Source organism: Ambystoma mexicanum, chromosome 3p (assembly GCF_040938575.1).
Source record: "Ambystoma mexicanum isolate Mex_15411 chromosome 3p, UKY_AmexF1_1, whole genome shotgun sequence".
In the NCBI taxonomy this organism is placed as follows: Eukaryota; Metazoa; Chordata; class Amphibia; order Caudata; family Ambystomatidae; genus Ambystoma; species Ambystoma mexicanum.
The window spans coordinates 370,648,321-370,668,007 of record NC_090925.1 but is presented as its reverse complement, the minus strand read 5'-3'; the positions used below and the strand labels follow the sequence as shown (position 1 = coordinate 370,668,007).

Sequence of the window (19,687 nt, the reverse complement as noted above, 5' to 3'; positions counted from 1 at the left end):
TGGTGTCGCTGAGATACCGGAGGATGATGGGCCCCCTCTCGGTGCCCTGGCCTCTCCGGTTCGAGGGGCTGCTGCTGATGGACTGCCGGTGCCGGAGGTGAGCGGGAGGTACCCCCAGAGGGCTGGGTGAGGGAAACCCGCTTACCTCAGCGAGTATGTGTTGGGAAAGTTGGAGAGTCATCCGGAGTGAGGGGACCCGGGTGGCTGACATTAAAGGGGCATGGGCTCAGGATGGGCAGTTTGTTTTGTTGTGTGATGTGTCGTGTTTAAATAATGTTGCAATTGTGTTTCCTCCTGAAAAAGGAGGAGTGTGGCGTTGCCCCGCAAGGGCGGCGCACGCGGCGGTGTGACGTTGCACGTCGCCGCGTGCAGCTTTAATAAACGGGGAGTTCCCGGAAGCCGGCAGAGCGACCGGGGAGCCCGAAGCCGACAGACGTGTGTGAGTGTGCTCTGTCGGGTTGGGAGCTCACGGGCACGCATGGGGGCCAAGGACAAACCCCCAACAGTCCCTCGCTGGGGAGGCAGGTCCCCCAATCCCACTTACCTTCTTTTTTATCCTTTTTTGGGAGAGGATGCGAAGGCCGCCATGGAAAGGGAAAATGGACTCAGTTTTCCCTTTCAATCGTGGCCATTTTCTTGGTCGTTTCTTTTTTTTTTCTGTCCTGAAACGCTGCAGCGTTTCGGGACAGAAAAAATGCTTTTAGTGCCCCGGTCACGCAGATATTGCGGGCCGGGGTACTTCTAGTAATATGACCCGAGCGGCGGGGGCATTACCGACTCAGGTAATGCCCCGGGGCCTTCGTTAAGGCCCTCGCTTCGTTCGGGTTTATAACTATGGGCCCAGGGGCATTACCTGAGACGGTATAAAGGCATCCATGCAGGCCTTAAGGACCCACTATGCCACCAGGGGAAATATTATGAAAAGGCCTCTTACAAGGCCCTGGGCCCTTGCATGACCCATAATGAGGCAAGACTACATGGGAAAAGGGGGTGGACTTATAAGCCTTTAGAAGCCTCTGAAGTCTTCCCACCCCCTCTCCCAGGAAGGTAAGTCATTTTTTAAGGTAAGTAGACCAATCCCAGTAGGGAGTGGAGTATGTAAGTCAGAGTGTGCGAGTGGGTTAGTGTGGGTTAGTTAGGTGGGGACAGGAGGCAGAGGAGGACATCCGAGAGAGCAGAGAAGGCCAGATCAAATAGTGCAGAGGCTATTAAAAGGAAGGGGACTGTGGAGTGTGTGTGTCAGAGTGAAGAGTGTGAGGAGTAGAGGTAGAGTAGGAGTAGCGGAGTGGTAGTAGGGGCAGAGATAGTAGTAGTAGTAGTTGGGAGCAGGTAGTAGGCGTAGCGAGTGAGAGAAATGGGCAGTAGAGTGGTAGTTGGTAGCAGAGGACGATAGTGTGCACTAGTGAGTATAAAGGAAAACAGAGTGACGGTATTAGAGGAGGAAAAGGAAGTAAAGTGATAGTGTTAGTAACAGAGTAAGAACAGTAGTAGAGGAAGAGGAGTGGAACAACATTGATTGGGAAAATAAGAGTAGCTAGTAGTAAGAGTAGAAAGAAAATAGCAGAAGAATAGCAAGATTCAAGTAAGGAACAAGTTACTTACCTGTAACTATTGTTCTCCAGCATGGGTCTGGCATGGATTCACATGCTCATGAATATTCCCCGTCGTCAGGCTGGGAATCCTCGGTAAAGAAAAAACCAGTATCAGTTTCGTTTCTGATCTGTCTTTCGTAGTAATAACCAATCACTGGTCTCTGCGTCATACTGACCACAGCCAATGACTGCCCTCTACCTAAGCACCGCCTCTGGCAGCCATCTTCAGATTTGGAAGCACGTGAAGTGGCAGTATGACCAAGTGAAGAGCCGCAGAGGGGTAGGCGGGAGGGTTCGCATGTGAATCCATGCCAGACCCATGCTGGAGAACAACAGTTACAGGTAAGTAACTTGTTCCTTCTCCAGCATGGGGTCTGGCATGGATTCACATGCTCATGAATAAAGAATACATAGCAGTACACACATGCACAACCACGGGAGGTGGCAAAGGCTCAACATTAAGCATTACATCAAACTCAACATTAAGCATCTTACCTCCTCACCAGGCTCACCTCAGGCGAACAGGTTGCGCAGCACTGCTTGGCCGACCCTGGACTCCTCCCTGGAATCCCGGTCGACGCAGTAGAATTTTCGTGAAGGTGTGCGTCGACCTCCACGTAGCAGCCCTGCATATGTCCAGCAGGGGCACACCAGATAGGAACGCCGTGGTAGCTGCGATCGCTCTGGTGGAATGGGCTCTCGGACGGCCAGGCAGCGGTCGGTTTGCCAACCGGTGACAGTACATGATACAGCCGGAGAGCCATCTGGAAATGGAAGCCTTCGAGAGAGCCTTCCCCTGATTGACAGGTCCAAAGTTCACAAAGAGTTGTGACGTCTTCCGAAAACACTTTGTGCGGTCTACGTAGAACTTCAGCGCTCTAGCCACATCCATCGAGTGCAAAGTCCTCTCAGCCGGCGACGAAGGTGACGGGAAAACACAGGCAACACCAAGGGTTCGTTGAGATGGAAGTCCGACGGTACCTTGGGCATGAAGGAGGGGTGCGTCCTGAGCACTACCCTCGTGTCGTGAAAAGTCAAGTACGGGGCCTTGCAGGAAAGGGCCTGGATCTCTCCCACTCGTCGTGCGGAGGTGATGGCCACAAGAAACGCTGCTTTCCACGACAGAAATTTCAACGGAGCCGAGTGCAGAGGCTCGAACGGAGGTCCCATGAGCTTGGTCAGCACCACGTTGAGCTCCCACGCCGGGGCCGGAGCCTTCACCGGCGGGAACGATCTGAACAGTCCCTTCATGAACTCTTTCACCAGACGATGAGACCACAAGGACGTCCACCCCGTGGTTCTGGTGTGTCGGGAGATCGCAGCAAGATGAATCTTGATGGACGCGTGTGCCAGTCCAGCTTTGGCCAGCGTCAGCAGGTACGGCAGGACTTGGGGAGCCGTAATCCGTAGAGGGTTAATCTTCTGTGCGTGGCACCAGACAGAGAACCTCTTCCATTTGTGTCCGTAGCATTTAAGAGTCGAGGACGGCCTGGCCTTTGCAAGAACCTCTCTGCAGTCGGCCGGTATGTCGTATCCTCCAAACTCTAGCGCTGCAGGAGCCAGGCCTGCAAGTTCAGCGATTTCGGGTCGTGGTGGAGGATGGCGCCTCCTTCCCTGGAGAGTAGATCCGCGTCCACCGGCAGCTTGATTGGCGGGGACGCTGACAAGTCCAGAAGGTCCGGGAACCATATCTGCCTCGGCCACGCAGGTGCGACGAGGATCATCCTGCACCGTGACCTCTTGAGCTGGTTGACGAGCCAGATTAGCAGTGGCAAAGGAGGGAACGCGTAGAGGAACAGGCCCTCCCAGGGGAACGAGAAAGCATCGCCCATGCTCCTCGCCTGGGGAAACCTGCTGGCGAACCTCAGGCACTTGGAGTTCGTCGCCGTCGCGAACAGGTCGATCTGGGGTGTGCCCCACCGTCGGAAGAGGCGATCCACTAAATCCTGCCGTAGCTCCCACTCGTGGCACGAGCGCAGCTCCCTGCTGAGCGAGTCGGCAATGGTGTTTTTTATCCCTGCCAGATGAAACGGCACCAGAAATATCCTTTGGGCGACGGCCCAATGCCACAGGTCCTGCGCCTCCTTGGACAGTGCTGGGGACCTGGTTCCGCCCTGTTTCCTGATGTAAAACATGGTGGTGGTGTTGTCGGTGAAGATCCTCACCACCTTGCCCTTGAGGGACGGAAGGAAGGACCTGAGGGCCCAAAACACTGCACGGAGCTCCAGGACGTTGATATGTAGGGATTTCTCCGTCGGGAGCCAAAGGCCTCTTGCGTGCAGATTTTCGGTGTGCGCTCCCCACCCTTCCAGGGAGGCATCCGTGGTCACTGTCTCCTGGTGGGCTGAGGTCTGGAAGTCCATGCCCGCCGTCAGATGCGCGCGGGTGCCCCACCACCGGATCGCTCGTCGGAAACTCTCGTCGAGTGTGATCCTTTCCTCGAAGCTGCCCGTCGTTTGGATCCAGCGCGTGTCCAGGAACTCCTGCAACGGGCGCATCCGGAGCCTGCACATGGGAATGAGGTAGATGCAGGAAGACATCATTCCGAGGAGGGACTTGATGGACCTCACCTTGGCCGCGTCGGCCACCAACATCCGCTGCACCTTGCCCAGGATGGTCCTGGTCCTCTCCTCCGACGGGGAGGCCAGAAGGGACACTGTGTTGAGCCTCGCTCCCAGAAACAGAGCGTCTTGCGCAGGTACCAGGTGGGATTTGGCGTAGTTCACAGAGAATCCCAAGTCCGTGAGAAGTTGGACGGTCCTTGCCGTGTGAACCACGGCGAGCTCCCTCGTCCTGGCTCGGATGAGCCAGTCGTCCAGGTAGGGGTAGACGTGGATCCATTCGCGGCGCAGCTGCGCCGCCACCGGTGCAAGGCACTTGGTGAACACCCTGGGTGCCGACCGTAGTCCGAAGGGGAGGGCTTTGAACTGGTAATGACGCCCTTGGACCACAAACCTGAGGAATTTTCGGTGCCCCTTTAGGATGGGAATATGGAAGTAGGCATCCTCCAAATCCAACGACGACAGGAAGTCTCCTTCCTCCAGCTGACCCAGGACGTGCTGGAGGGTGACCATCCGGAACTTTTGCGCCTTGATGAACTTGTTCAGACGTCGCAGGTCCAGGATGGGGCGCCATCCCCCCGTCTTCTTCCTCACGAGGAAGTATCTCGAGTAAACTCCGGAGCCCCGAAGCCTCTTTGGGACGAGTTCGATGGCGCCCTTCCTGAGCATAGCCTTTACCTCCAGGAGAAGTTGAGGGACGTGAAGTTCTTTCCTGGCCACGGGGGGGACGCGCGGACACCTTCTTTGAAACTCGAGCGCGTGGCCCCGGGACAAGGCGTCCAGCACCCAACGGTCGGTGGAGATGGACTCCCACACGCTGACGAAGCTCGCCAGCCGGCCTCCCACCGGGGTGCTTCGGTGGGGGCCTGACCCCACGGCCGGTTCAATCCTGCTTCGACGAGGCTTTGCCGCCTTGACCTCCTTCGCGACGTCGGCGGGGTCCGCCAGACTTGCCTCGTCCCCTGTAGGCCTCCTGAGACGACGAGCGGGCCGCTTGACGGTAGGTGGTGAAACCGCCGCCGGAACCTTTGGAGGCGCCCTTGCCTCCGCTGCTCCGAAAGGGCGTCCGTCGTTGTTGCAGAACTCCAAGGGCCCGGGCCGTCTCGGTGTCCGCTTTAATGGCCTGAAGGGAATCGTCCACTGTTTTCCCAAACAGGTTGTTCCCATCGAAGGGCATGTCCAGGACTCTGGTCTGAACGTCTTGACGGAAGTCCGTAGCCTTGAGCCATCCACGCCGCCTAAGGCAAACGCCGTTGCCCAACTGGCGGAACCCAGTGTCAGCGATGTCCGTCGCAACGGTAATGGCGTGGTCCGAAGCCACCTCGCCTTCCTGCAGGATCTCCAGGGCCTCTGCCCTCTTGTCGTCCGGCAAGAAGTCCAACAGGGGAGCCAGTTTGTACCAGAGCTCCCTGTCGTAGCGGGCCACGATAGCCAAGGCGTTGGCCGCTTTAATCGTCGTCGCTGCAGACGAGATGACTCTGCGTCCCATAGCGTCCAATTTCTTTCCCTCGCCGTCCGGTGGGGAAGTCGATGTGGAGGCCGCACCCCCCCCCGCTTTTTTCCTGGCCGCCGCGGAGACGACGGAGTCCGGGGTAGGCTGCGCCCGGAGGCACAGGGGGGCCGTGTCCGGGACCCGGTACTTTTTCTCGTACCGGTCTCTTCTAGCTGGCGTCGTGGAAGGGTTCTTGAGGAGGGTGAGGCCCTCATCCCAAATGTCGTCCAATAGAGGCACTGCGAGGACCGTCTTCCTCTTGGCCTCGCGCCGCTGATAAAGGAAACCTTCCTTCTTCTTCTCCTCAGGGCAGAGTTGGAAAAGCTCGGATGCCCTGGTGATCATGGAGTGGAACGATCCAATCTCGTCGGGCGGAGAAGCCCTGGTGGGAGGCGACGACGGTACATCCTCGTCGGATACCTCGTCGTCCGTACCCGTCGCTGCCGTGTCAGTCCCCGTATCATCCCCTCGGGTGGACGGGGAGGAGGGCTGGAAGGGGCGCGACGGCTGAAAAGGAGGCGGAGGGTGGATCCTTCTTTTCTTGGTAGGGGGAGCACCAGAAGGTCCCGGTTCTGGGTCCCCCGACGGGAGAGGTTCCGTCGGCAACGGTAGTCTCGTCCTTATCTCAGAGCATAAGGACTGTATAGCCAACAAAATGGCCGCCGAGTTGTCTCGCGGCGCTGGCAGAGGGGAATCCGACGGGCGATCAGGGGCCCCGTCGGTACCCTCGACGATGTCGTCGTCACCTGCGTCGGGATCCATCCCGACGGGCCGGTCTTCTTCCACGCCGAGGCCGTGGCTTAAGACCTCGACCAGCTCCTCCTCCGAGGTTGAGGCCGAATCTACGACGACGCCCTGCCCCCCCTTTTTCTTCCCCACGGGGGATTTCACGGGCACAAAAGAGGACTCCCTCCGAGGTGGCAGGGAGACTCTGAGCCCCGAGGTCGCCACCACTGGTGTAGCCTCCACAGGCTGAGCCAGGGCCGCCGCGACAGTTTCGATAGAGGGCTTGGCCGGATGGATTAAGGCCTTCACCACCTTAGGTGCGCTCACCGCCTTATCCTTGAGGGGGGAAACACTGCCTCGCTCCCCCTCCGCCTTCGAGCTCGACCGGGGCCTCTCCAGGAGCCTTGCCGGGTGCTCGGCCTTCCTCTTACCCGACCCAGAGCGTTGGCTCGTGGTTGATGGTGCCGGGGAGGGTGCGCCCAGCCTGGCGCCCGTAGAGCCCGACCGTTCGGCGCTCCCGTTGCCAGCGGACTCGCGGTGCTTTGCCTTATGTTGGACCCCCGTCGCCGGGGCGTCCTCAAAGGTCTTAGAAGACCGCTCGGATTTCTTCCTCTTCTTCTCGCGGGACGGGCTCTTCCCTTCCAGCCAGTTGGCGAGACGTTGATGGCGGTCCTTCATGGTGCGCTCCGACATGTTGCCGCAAAACGCACAGTCCTTCTCCACGTGCGTCTTGTCCTCATGTAGGCAGTAAAGACAAAAAGAGTGTTTGTCCTCCTTGAAGACGTTCTGCAGCTGGCATCCAGGGCAGACCCCGAATAGCTTTCCGGGCGTCGAGCTTCCCTTCTCCTGGGCCATGACCGGGCCTGAGAAACTTCTGGAGTCCTCCAAAAGCGTAGCTCGACGAAATCTTCACCCTTGAGGGGCGCAGACGAATCCGACACGGGTCCCCGTTGATCGGATGGAGAGTCGGTGGAGCTTGAGGCTCTTTTGACCGAAAAAACGAAGTTTTTGAGAAAAAACGTGAAAAAATAGCACTAACGCTCGAGAGCAATAGCACGAGGATCCCAACACATGAACGTGCGGTAAAAATCTGAAGATGGCTGCCAGAGGCGGTGCTTAGGTAGAGGGCAGTCATTGGCTGTGGTCAGTATGACGCAGAGACCAGTGATTGGTTATTACTACGAAAGACAGATCAGAAACGAAACTGATACTGGTTTTTTCTTTACCGAGGATTCCCAGCCTGACGACGGGGAATATTCATGAGCATGTGAATCCATGCCAGACCCCATGATGGAGAAGTAGAGTGGGAAAGGAACAATGAAGGAAGGAGGAGGTGGTGATAGAGTTGACAAGTGAGAGAAGTCAGATCAAAGGCATGAGGTGGAAAGGCAGAGTGAGAGATCGGAGGGAGAATAGTCTGGTGGGAAAACATCTGTAGAGTGTAATATAAGTGATATGAGTGACAAGCCAGGTACGAGTGGGCGTGAGAGAGCAATAAGAGTGACAGCTGGTGAAAGAAGGTACCATCCCTAACTCCCAAAGACCACTAAGCGGCATAGGTCAGGGAAAGCTAGAAGACCCCAAGGGAGATAGTTAGCCCACGTCTTAGGGAAGTCATACACAGACCCTGAAAGAGCGAAGACAACAACTGACACCATTCAATAGAACTAACATCCCTGTTATGGACACCTGGGCTGGGGAGGAGGGAAAGGCCGGAAAGTCGAGCCAGAGAGGGATAGCCTTAGTGCCAAAAACCCCTTGAACTTACATCTGAGTAAGAGTGATTATTTGTGGTGGGCCACTCAGCCATATAGGTTTTGGACGGAGTTAGAATTCTATCGATACTTGGTGATTTTACAAGCACGATGTGTTGTTATGCTTACTTTCAATACTTATTTGACTTTGCTTTTAACTATGCAAAACCTACGATCAGCAGTATACATATTTATACAAATACATATTTCAGTATATTACATGAAGTGTAGTGTATTTTATTGTATATGTATGGACCCACCCATCCTAGGAGTACAGCCAGACTGCTCTGCCAAACTACAATTGAGATGGCTTTGGACAAGCTTGGTGTGACACCCTGTGAGATTACCCGTTTGGTCTTCTAAATCACTCCAAAGGGTTTCTCAATAACTTCCTGTGAGGGCAACACACCCGCAGTCGCTGGGTCTGCACCCAGTGTGGCATACGCTCCTGCGGCACTATCCAGTGCAGCTACGGGGATGGAGATGGTCGCCGAGGCAGCACCCACTACCTCGCCACCCTCAGGTGGAACAGCAGGGACAGAGACGATCGTTCATGCGGAACCTGCTCCCTCAGGTACATTTACAGGCACCACATGCGGTTTCCTCTGGGAAGAGGGTGCCGGGGCCTCCGCCCTGCAGTAATGGGCAAGGCTGGCGACACAGGCCCAAGAAGCAAGCCGACCCATCTGGGACACCACATTCCCCGCGAACAGTCTAAAGGTACATGCGGTAGATGTAGTGGACGGGCTGCGCACTCACCCAAAGGACCTATATCCTGTTATTTCCCAAGTATCTCCTGGACTCTTAAACAAGGACAGTTCTTATTGGAGGGAGATCAGGGCAAATGGTATAAAAGGAAGTGATAGGAGTGAAACATTGTTGTCTTACTTGCCTTCCAGGACGGTGGGCAGCTGGATGAAAGAGCAGAGGACTGGTGGGCCTATTCGGAGTAAGAAGAATGAAGAGTCCACCGCTTACTCAACCAGGATTTCCAGAGAAGTGCTGGGGAGCACTAGAAGGGTGAAGTAACCTTCCAGATGGACTTTACCTCTGCAGTAAGCTTTAATAAATCTTTCAGTTGAACAAAACCATTGGGGTGGTGTCAGTTTGTCAATCCTACACATCCCCAACAGGTGGCTTACATAAATAAAGGTTTACTCACCATTATGTTGTAGAGGAATTCGCTCTGGAAGCTGTTGTTGTCAAGTAATCTGAAGGAAAGTGCACAACAAAACACACAGTTGGACCAAATAGGATCCCTCCCATATGCCCAAACACAGCAAGTGCAAAGCTTGCAAATCCAAATCTGTATATACTCTGGCACAGGATGCACAGAATTTAATGCCTGAGAGCCTTGTTCACTTTGTGAGGGAGGAAAATAAAACTTATCCTAGCATATTAGATGCAGTTGTTTGGTGATGATCCTGTAACCTGCGAGCAGAAAAAATAACTGCTAGTTCGCCTAAGAGCATATGCAAAGAAGATCCGTGTGGATGGCATGGATGAGCATGCGCCCAATACAATCTTTTGGGGTTTTGGTGAATTTGTCCGGCACTTGCACCACAAAATTAATGGGGTTCTGAACTGAGAATAACAGGTTGGCATAGAGACTGACAATGCCATGCCATGAAACTGACAAATCACTAAAATCATTTTCCAAACTCCTCTGCCATGCTACCCAATGAGAAGTTCCCTAACAATATTTGCATGAATCCACAGCTTTGTTAGAAGCACGTCAGTGTCAGACTTTCCATTTTCATATTTCGCTATTTTGGGCTCATTTGGGCTATCTTTGACGGCAGATCTGTTTTTTTATCCTCCTGTGGCTGCCTTTCTACAACCACCTATCCAACCCATGCACACTCTCTCTAACCCCAACCTCTCTACACCCGCCCCACTTTGTTTGGGCTATTTTGGGCTACTTTTGACAAGTCCACGAGGCTGCTTTGTTCTTCATATTTGTTGCCCTCAACCAACTACCATCAACCCCCAACCGCCATTCTCTTTACCCCCAGCAACCTGCCCTTCCTCACCCTTCCTCCACACCCTCTATCCCTACCACCACCCCTCTCTACCCTCACCCACTCCCCCACCCTCTCCTCAGACCTCCAGCCTCTCTACTCTAACCCACCCAATACCCTCCCTCTCTACCCTCACCCACCCATCCTATCCCCACTCTCTACCCAAACCCACCAACCCTATGCTCAACCTCTCTATATAACCCACCCACCCTAACCCCACTACACTATATTTAGCCCAACCCACACACCCTATCCCCACCCTCTCTATGCCACTTACCCACCCTAACCCCACTATCTCTACCCAATTCACCCACCCCACCCCCAATTCTCTCAAGCTCCACCCACCCTAACACCCACTCTATCAAACCCACCCACCGTACCCCAAGCTCTACCCCCACCCACCCTACCCCCACTTTGTACCATAGCCCACTCTCTACCCCCACCCACCATAAACACGACTCTCTCTACACCCAATACCACCACTTTCTCTACCCCTACACTCTAACACCCACTGTCTGTACCCCCACTCATTCACCGTAACCCCACTCTCTCGATCCCCAACGCACTTTCCAACCTACCCCCAATCTCCTCCCATACTACCTCCACCCCGTCTACCCACAACGACCAACCCTACCGAAAACCCACCCACCCTAACTCCACGCTCCCTACCCCACCAACCCACATTAACCCCACTCTACCCCCACCCACACTACTTCAACTCTCGCTACCTCCAGCCTCCCAAACTGCACTACCTCCACCCATCCTACCCTCACTCTCTTCACTTAAGCACCCTTTCCCTATCACCCACCCTGCCCCCACTCTATCACCACCCGCCCACCCTACCTCCACTCGCACTACAGCCATCCATCCACCCTACCCCCACTCTCTATCCCCACTCACCCACTCTACCTTCACTCTCTCTCCCCAGAACCACCCACCCGACCTCCACTCTCTCTAACCCACCTTATACCCACCCACCCTACCTCCTATCGCTCTACCCCCACCCTAACCCCACTCGCTCTACTCCCACCAATCCACCCTGCCTTCACTCTCTCCACCAACCCATACTCACCTACCCTACATCCACTCTATCCCCACCCACCCTATCCCCACTCTCTGCCCCACCACCTATCCAACTGCCACTCTCTAACCCCACCCACCCACTCTCTCTACCCACATCCACCCACCCTAACCCCACTCTCTCTACCCCATCCTTTCGACCCCCACACACCCAATCTTCATTCTCTCTACCCCCAACACATCCTACCTCCACTCTCTATCCCCACGCCAACCACCATTCTCCCTACCCCAACCCATCTACCTCCACTCCCTGTACCCCACCCACCAAACCTCCATTCTCTCTACCCCTATCAAACCACAGTCCCTCCGCTCTCTCCATCACCACCCTACCACGACCCACCCTACCTCCACACTCTATTCCCACCTACCTTCCTACCACCACTGGTTCCCCAATCACCCACCATTCCTCCACCCAACCCTACTCTCTACCCCCACCTACCCATTTTACCCACCTACCCTACCTCCACTCTCTACACCCACCCGCCATACCCGCACTCTGTACCCTACCCACCCAACCTATCCCCACTCTCTACCCGATCCACCCACCCTACTCCCACCCTCCACCCTACCTCGACTCTCTCTCCCCCTACCCTCCCACCCTCCAATCTCTACCCCCACTCGCTCTATCCCCACCTTACCCCCTCCCATTCCACCTCCACCCTCTCTACCCCCAACCATCCTACCTCCACTCGCTCTACCCCCAACCTAACTCTGCTCTCTCTACCCCCACCAACGCCTACTCTCTCTAATCCTACCAGTCCACCCTACCTCCACTCTCTCTACCAACCCATACCCACCTAACCCCTATCCCAGCTCTCTACCCAACCACCCACACCTACTCTCTCTACCCACAAACCACAAGCTCTACCCCACCCAGCCTACACCCACTTTCTGCTCCCACCCATCCTACCCCCACTCTCTGTACCCTATCCACCCAACCTATCCCCACTCTCTCTCTACCCCCACCCACCAAACCTCCACTCTCCCTAATCCCTCACCCATCCGGCCCCAAGTCTAACCTCACCCACCCAACCTACCACACTCTCTACACTCCACCCAACCCCTACTCTCTCTACCCTCACCGACCCAACTCTCTGTACATCCCACCTACCCCCCACTCTCTACCCCCTCGCCTTTCCTCTCACACTCTCACTTTATTGATTAGCCTCTCACACTCGTCCTTTATCACTCATATTTCCTCTTGCTCATCATCGATGGCACCCTCTTTCAATTGCTCCCTCCCTTGCTCTATTCTCCTTTAAATTCTCTAGCACACCCGCACCCCTTATAGCATCCTCCTTTGAAACTTTGCACTCTCTTCCTTGCACCCTGCTGCCTATGAATGCAAAATGCCAAGTACAGCAGTTAACAACCCAAAATATTGGCTTTGCCACTGCTTGTTTAAATATACTGCTCTTTGCATAATGTTCCATACCCATGCCCGGTGAAGTATAAACACAAGGGTACAGAAAAGGGCATAGAAGTACACATTAGAAAAACCTAGAAAAGAACAACAAGATCACCTTACATTCCATGTGATAGAGTCATGCATTTGTCTCGATGGACATGTAAATGTAGGACAAGGAGAAAGACAAACAGATGTGCTTCAGCAAGTCATCTAAAGTCTTGATAATGTTTCCATGTTTTCACAAATATGTACATCTTTTAGAATATTTTATGTGAAGCACCCCTTAAATGATTTGTTTTACATAACAGAATGTTTAGGATTTCGGTCAAAGCGCAGGATTAACTTAACATATTTGACATTAAGTGGCCTGGGTATCTCTGTGACAAAAAGCTTCACTACATCCAAGTCGCCACCGCCTATACAAATTTTATAATGCTAACATGCTTTGTACTTTCTGTTTTTCCGAGAGAACACAAAATGGAATATCCTCTAAAATTCCTCCCCTGGACTATTTCCATGCAGTAGTAATTTGCGAATATGAAGAAAACCAGAACATACAATGTATCCTCAATCTAGACACAAAAACATGTAAAAGAAAGTTCATTTCTGCTTTTTTGTGATTGTACTTTTGTAAAATGTTGCTTTCTTGCCAAGCATTATCTGTGCGTATCTAACATTTTTTGAGGACCAGTCAAAAGAGAAAATCAGAGATATACATAACCAAGCAAGGAACAAGTTACTTACCTGTAACTGTTGTTCTCCAGCATGAATCCATGCTGGGCAACAACAGTTACACGTAAATAACTTGGTCCTTCTCCAGCATGGGGTCTGACATGTATCCACATGCTCATGAATACGATTATACAGCAGTAACGAATACACAACCACGGGAGGTGGCAAGGCTCAACAGAAGTACAACACTTACCCCGGGAACCAACTCACCTTAAGCAAACAGGTTGCGCAGCACTGCTTGGCCGACTCTGGACTCCTCCCTAGAATCCCTGTCGACACAGTAGGTGTGCGTCGACCTCCACGTAGCAGCCCTGCAAATGTCCAGCAGGGGAACCCTGTAGAGAAACGCCAACAGCGATGGCTCTGGTGGAGTGGGCTCTCAGCCATGCCAGAAGGGGTCTGTCGGCCAGACGATGACCGTGCATGATGCAGCCGGAGAGCCACTTGGATAGGGAGACCTTGGAGAGGGCCTTACCCTGATTTACAGGACCAATGTTCACCAAGAGCTGAGAAGTCTTCCAGAAATCTTTCGAATGGGCCACATAGAACTTCAAGGCACAAGCAAATCCAGCACATGCAGTGACTGTTCAGAAGTGAAAGTGGGTTTGGGAAGAAAACTGGAAGCACCAAAGGTTTGTTGAGGTGGATCTCAGATGGGACTTTCAGCATGAAGGAGGGTGAGTGTAGAGCATCACCCTATTAGGCTGTAACGATAAGTAGGGGGATTTGCAGGAAAGAGCCTGGATCTCCCCTATCCGCCTGGCCGAAGTGATCGCCACCAGGAACGCAAACTTCCATGAAAGAAACTTAAGAGAAGCACGATGTAAAGGCTCAAATGGAGGATCCATGAGCTTTGTGAGGACAACATTGAGCTCCCACGCCTGGGCCAGAGCTTTCACTGGGAAAGACCTAAAGAGACCTTTCATGAATTCTTTCACCAGTCTGTGAGACCATAACGATGGCTTTGTAGGCGAATAGGTGTATCATGAAATGGCCGCGAGGTGCACCTTGATGGAGGCATGAGCCAAACCAGACTTGGCCAGCAAGAGCAGGTACGGCAGGAGGTGAGCAGAGACATGCAGCGGTGTGATGCTCTGCGTCCTGCACCACACTTTGAAATGTTTCCATTTGTGAGTGTAACACGATAGAGTAGAGGGCGCCTTGGCCTTGGCAAGACCGGTTTTACACTCCAACGGAAGGTCAAAGTGGCCAAACTCTAAGTCTGCAGGAGCCAGCCCGTGAGGTTCATTAAGGCTGGATTGTAATGTAGGATGGTTCTGTTTTTGCTGGAGAGCAAGTCTGAAAGAGGAGGCAGCATGATGTCCGGCGTAGCTGATAGAGCAGGTCAGGTTACCATATCTGGCGTGGACACACTGTGGCGATGGGCATCATCTTGCAGCGGCATCTCTTCAGAGTGTTGATGACGCCAGCCATGCGGGAAATCGGAGGAAAAGTGTACAGGAACAGACCCCCTCATCTGAATGAGAAGGCGTGCCCCAAGGTCCCCAGTTAAAGGACCATGCTGGTGAACTGCCTGAATTTGGAGCTTGCTGCCATGGCAAATAGATAGATCTCGGGACAACCACATTGATGGAACAGACGGGTCACTTAGCCCTGCTGCAACTCCCGGTCGTGATCGGACCGAAGCTCCCTGCTGAGGACATCCGCTATGGTGTTCTTTATACCTGCTAGGTTAAAGGGTACGAGGAACATGTTCTGAAGGATGGACCAGTGCCACAGGGTATGTGCCTCCAACGACAGAGCAGGGGATTGGGTTGCGCCCTGTTTCCTGATGTCGAACATCGTGGTGGTGTTGTCTGTGAAAATCCTTACCACTTGACCTTTCAGCAGCGGCAAGATGACTTGAGGGCCCAGAGCATGGCCCGAAGCTGCAGCATATTGATGTAAAGATCCTTCTCCTCCGGCAGCCAAAGGTCCTACCCGGTGTGGTAATCCTGTCCGCCCAGCAAGGCATCCGTGGTGACTGTTGCCTGAAATGGAGGAGTCGGAATAGGGAACCCTGCGTAAAGTGAGAGCGCACCCCCACCATTGGATGGCTTGCCTGAACTCCAGATTGAGCTTCAACTTGTCTGACCAATTGCCCATGGCCTGGTGCCACCAGCAGTCCAGAACCTCCTGGAGTGGCCTCATCTGCAGCCTGCAGAACGGGATTTGATGTATGCGGCAGGACATCATGCCCAGCAGTGACTTGATGACCCGGATGGTTGCAGATTTGATGGTGGACAGATGATGCACCTTCCCCAGGATGGCCAGCAACCACTCTTCTGAGGGGAAAGCTATAGATGCCACTGCGTTGAGACGTGCCCCCAGAAACAGAACGTCCTCCGATGACGTTATTCAAGATTTTAGATAATTGATAGAGAATCAGCACCCTGTTAGCAGGCGTATGGTCTCATGTGTGTGTTGCACTACCAGGCTCTGAGAATGTGATCGGATGAGCCAGTCTTCCAGGTACGGGTAAACGTGTATGCCCTTAAAATGTAGATGTGCTGCTACCGGGGCCAAACACTCCATGAACACTCTTGGTGCCGACTTCAGGCTGAAGGACAGCACCTTGAACTAGTAGTGGTTTCCCAGAACCACGAAGCGAAAGAACTTTCGATGATTTGGAGGAATGGGGACGTGAAAGTAGGCATCTTCCAGATCAAGAGTTGTCATGTAGTCCCCTTCCTCCAGTTGCCCGAGCACTTGCTGCAACGTGACCATCCTGAACTTTTGCAAACTTAGGTATTTATTTAAGCACCGTACCCTCCCTCCCACTGACTTCTTTCAGACTATAAAGTATCTGGAGTATGCTGCAGAGCCCCAGAGTCACAGCAGAACAGGTTCGATTGCGCTCTTTCCCAACATGGCTCATACTTGTGGTGATGCCTTTCCAGGCATTGACGATATTGGACAGATGGCCTCCCACTGGGGTGTGGAAGTGGGGGCCCAGCCCTGTGGCAAGTCAGGCCTGATTGGTTGCCTGAGGCTTCCCCTGCAGGCACTGACGGCACTATGAGCCACCACTGATATCCTGGGACCGACCTCTGTACGATTCCTGCGCTGTGGGGCTGGAAGGCTGACGGTAGGAAGAAAAGGCATAACCCTTCGAGCATCTTCCAAACGTACTCCTGGAGGACCAAAAGGAAGAAGAGCGGCGCTGCTCCAGGGTTCCTAGTGACTTTGCGGTCTCTGTGTTTGTCTTGATGGCCTGCAGTGTTTCATCCGTTGCCTTTCCTAAGAGATTATCGCAGTCGAAAGGCATATCTACCACCTTGGCCTGAACCAACCTTGACCCCTGAGCGCCACGCCATTTCCCATTAGGCGGGAAGCGTGAATCTGTGACGTCCATAGCCAGAGTGATGGTATGATCAGAGGTCCCTCCCCCTCCTGCAATAGTGCCAATGCCGCAATCATCTTGTCCGGCAAGAATTCCAGTAGTGGGCCTATTTAAAACATAACGCTCTATCATACCAGGCCAGGATGGCCAGAGGATTGGCAGCCTTGATGGTCAACGCTGCTGTATATATGATGCGCTTTCCTGACCCATCCAGCTTCTCCTCTTAGTCTGGAGGGACCACAGATCTTGAGGATGGGTTCGCCGACCGCTTGCTCGCTGCGGCCGAAACAACTGAATCCGGGGATGGCTGCGAGCAGAGGCATTTGGGGGCCGAGTCCGGCACCCAATATTTTTTCTCTAGTCGGTCCCGCTTCTGCGTTGTGGAGCTTGGGGGACTTCATTAGGGCCAGGACCTCTTCCCATACTTCGTCCAGCAGCGGGACGGATAACATTGTCTTCCTGGTTGAGGTACGTCTCTGGTAGAGGAAACCTTCTTTCCTCTTCTCTTCTGTGTTACCAGATTTAAAAGGGTAAAAGCCCTAGCCATCAAGGAATGGAATGACCAGACTTCATCCAGAGGTAAAGCCATGGGGGTATCATCCGCACCTGCTGGCACTCCATCTGTAACGATAGTCATCTAATTCATTTGTGTCCGTTGTGACGGCGTCCGTGTTAGTTGCTGTATCAGTGTGTGGCGCCTCGCTTGGCAGTGTTGCGACAGGCGATGGGGATGGTAGTCGCCTCAGGGTAGATGAGTGATGCCTGTGTAGAGGCCTGTGCCTAAGGTCGCTCCCTGAAGGGTCTGCTACGGGTGGTAGCCGCTGCTGTATCTCTGAGACCAGAGTACTGAGCACTGTGAGGATGTCCTGGGAAACATCTCTCGAAGCTTGTGGAGGGGCCCTTGGAGGAATGCTGGTGTGTCTCAACGGGCTCATAAGCCTTGGCAAATTCATACCTACAAGGCTGTAGCCCCCTGCCTCCAAGCACTCATGCTGTGTCTCGTCATCAGAGCTAGTGTAAATGGCCAAAGGGGAAGCTGCACTCTCTGCGTACTGGTCTCCTGGTCTAGCCACTTCCCTCAGGGCTATAGAAATGACTGGCACCTTTACGAGGTGGCCATAGATGAAGCAGCCGCCGAAGAGGTGGCCGTTGACGTCCTGGACGCCGATGAGCCCACTCCTGTCGACGACGAAGCAACCATCGTCAAAGGTCTGGTCGACGTAGTTGTGGCCATAGATGGTTTTGTAGTCTCTGACGTAACCTTAGAAGCGGGTGTGGCTGAGGGCTCTGAAGAGATTTCCTTTGAAGAGAGTTCCTTTCGGGAGTGCTTCTTCTGTTTCTCCCGTGATTAACCACTGTGTTTCGAGGATTTCGTGCCTGACAGCGGCAAGCTCACCGTAGACGGGCAAGGCAACAGAGCGCTTGTGCCCTGAACTAGGACCTGCATCAGCGGTGTCTCTAGCCAGACCAACAACCTGGTGCTTGGCTTTATTGGAGCCCTATGGGGGACCTTCTCGGCCGACCTGGATCTCTTACTAGGTGGAGAGCGCTCTAGGGAGTGGCCCGGCCAGGGCTCCCGTGCTCTTTCAACCACTCCACCATCCGTCGGTAGCGGTCCCTCTTTGTTTTGGCCAAAAAACCCCTGACGGATGTCACATCGGTCCTCATGGTCAGGATGCAGATAGACACAAGTAAGGGGGTTTTCTGGAAGTTTCTCTCTACCAGCCTATATCCCGGGTTTGAGTTTCAACCAGAGTCTTTGGCTCACCATCCTTTCACAGAAGAGAAATGTCCACTACATATTAGTCTTTGTCCTGCCCAAGGGCAGTCCAGCACCGGAATGCCAGGCAAATCTCTTCTGACAAGAGTACCAACAGCAACCCCAGACACGTGTTTCTGCTTGGTTGGATCAGTGAGGTGGAGCTGTGCCTCTCTAAGAACAGTGAGCATGGGCTCCATGTCTGGAATACCAGAGTAATTTAGGATGAAAAGAGAGATATTGAGTGTGCTTGTCCTCCAATTCGATGTTTCGCAAGCCACACCGGGAGCAGAGCCTAAAGAGACTTCTACTTCCTTCCTCTGACATGGAGCGGCGTGAAGTAGGTCTTGGTATGCCTCTCCACCTTGACGCATCATGTAGACTTCGAAAGATAACCGGAAACAGAGACCTGTTACCGGAGCTGACTAGTCATTAGCAGTCCTTGAAATGTAACAAAAAATTGATCTTTCCATCAAAAAAGTTGAATTTTATCGAAAAAAGCTTGGAGAGCAGAACTTGAGGATTCCATGCACCGAAATGTGCAGTAAAACTCTGAAGATGGCGGCCAGGTGTGGAACCCAGAGAGACGACTGGCACTGGATGGGTGCAGCATGACCCAGTCTTCAGTGATTGGGTAATGGGTGAAAGACAGTATTAAAGTTTTTAAAATAATACTTTTTGTTTTTACGGAGGATACCCGGTCTGACAATGGGTATTATTCATGAGCATGGAATGCATGACAGACCCCATGCTGGAGAAATACAGGTGTCACAGAAAGCATTTTTCATGAAATCACTTAGCAAAGCAATTTAGTCATAAAATGTTACCATTAGGGCATCGAAGAAATCTTCAACCAGATTGATGAGATCTTCATCTTTTGAATTTCCTTCGCATATCAGTAGCTTTTTGGACTTATCAAACCAAGTAACCATGTAAAGACAAACAAAATATGCGAATATTACTTATGAACATTGCAATGCAGAAAGCTTATTTACAACATATTGCACAATCACCTTTAGCTACAAAGAAACATAATTACATTGGCAGTGAAGAAAAAGGAAAAGCATATGTACTAATAACAACATTGCACCTGTGAGTACAGAATCATCATCTCTTCAATGATTCTGAGCCTCCAGTGGATGAGGATTGGTCACAAACATTGATTGGATGCCAGGCAATTTTCTACCCAAGCAATCAGTGCAAATGGCGTTTTTCCACT

The 19,687-nt window shown here is 53.1% G+C and overlaps 1 long non-coding RNA gene across 1 annotated transcript in view; it reads right to left on the bottom strand.

Annotated features, from left to right (window-relative positions):
* LOC138579537 (uncharacterized) overlaps positions 1–19,394 on the bottom strand; it is a 282,509-nt gene extending 263,115 nt beyond the window's left edge. Inside the window, exon 1 of the long non-coding RNA XR_011304050.1 lies at positions 19,296–19,394. This is a non-coding gene — a long non-coding RNA (uncharacterized lncRNA). The remainder of the gene's footprint in view (positions 1–19,295) is intronic.
* Between the last annotated feature and the right edge of the window lie 293 nt (positions 19,395–19,687).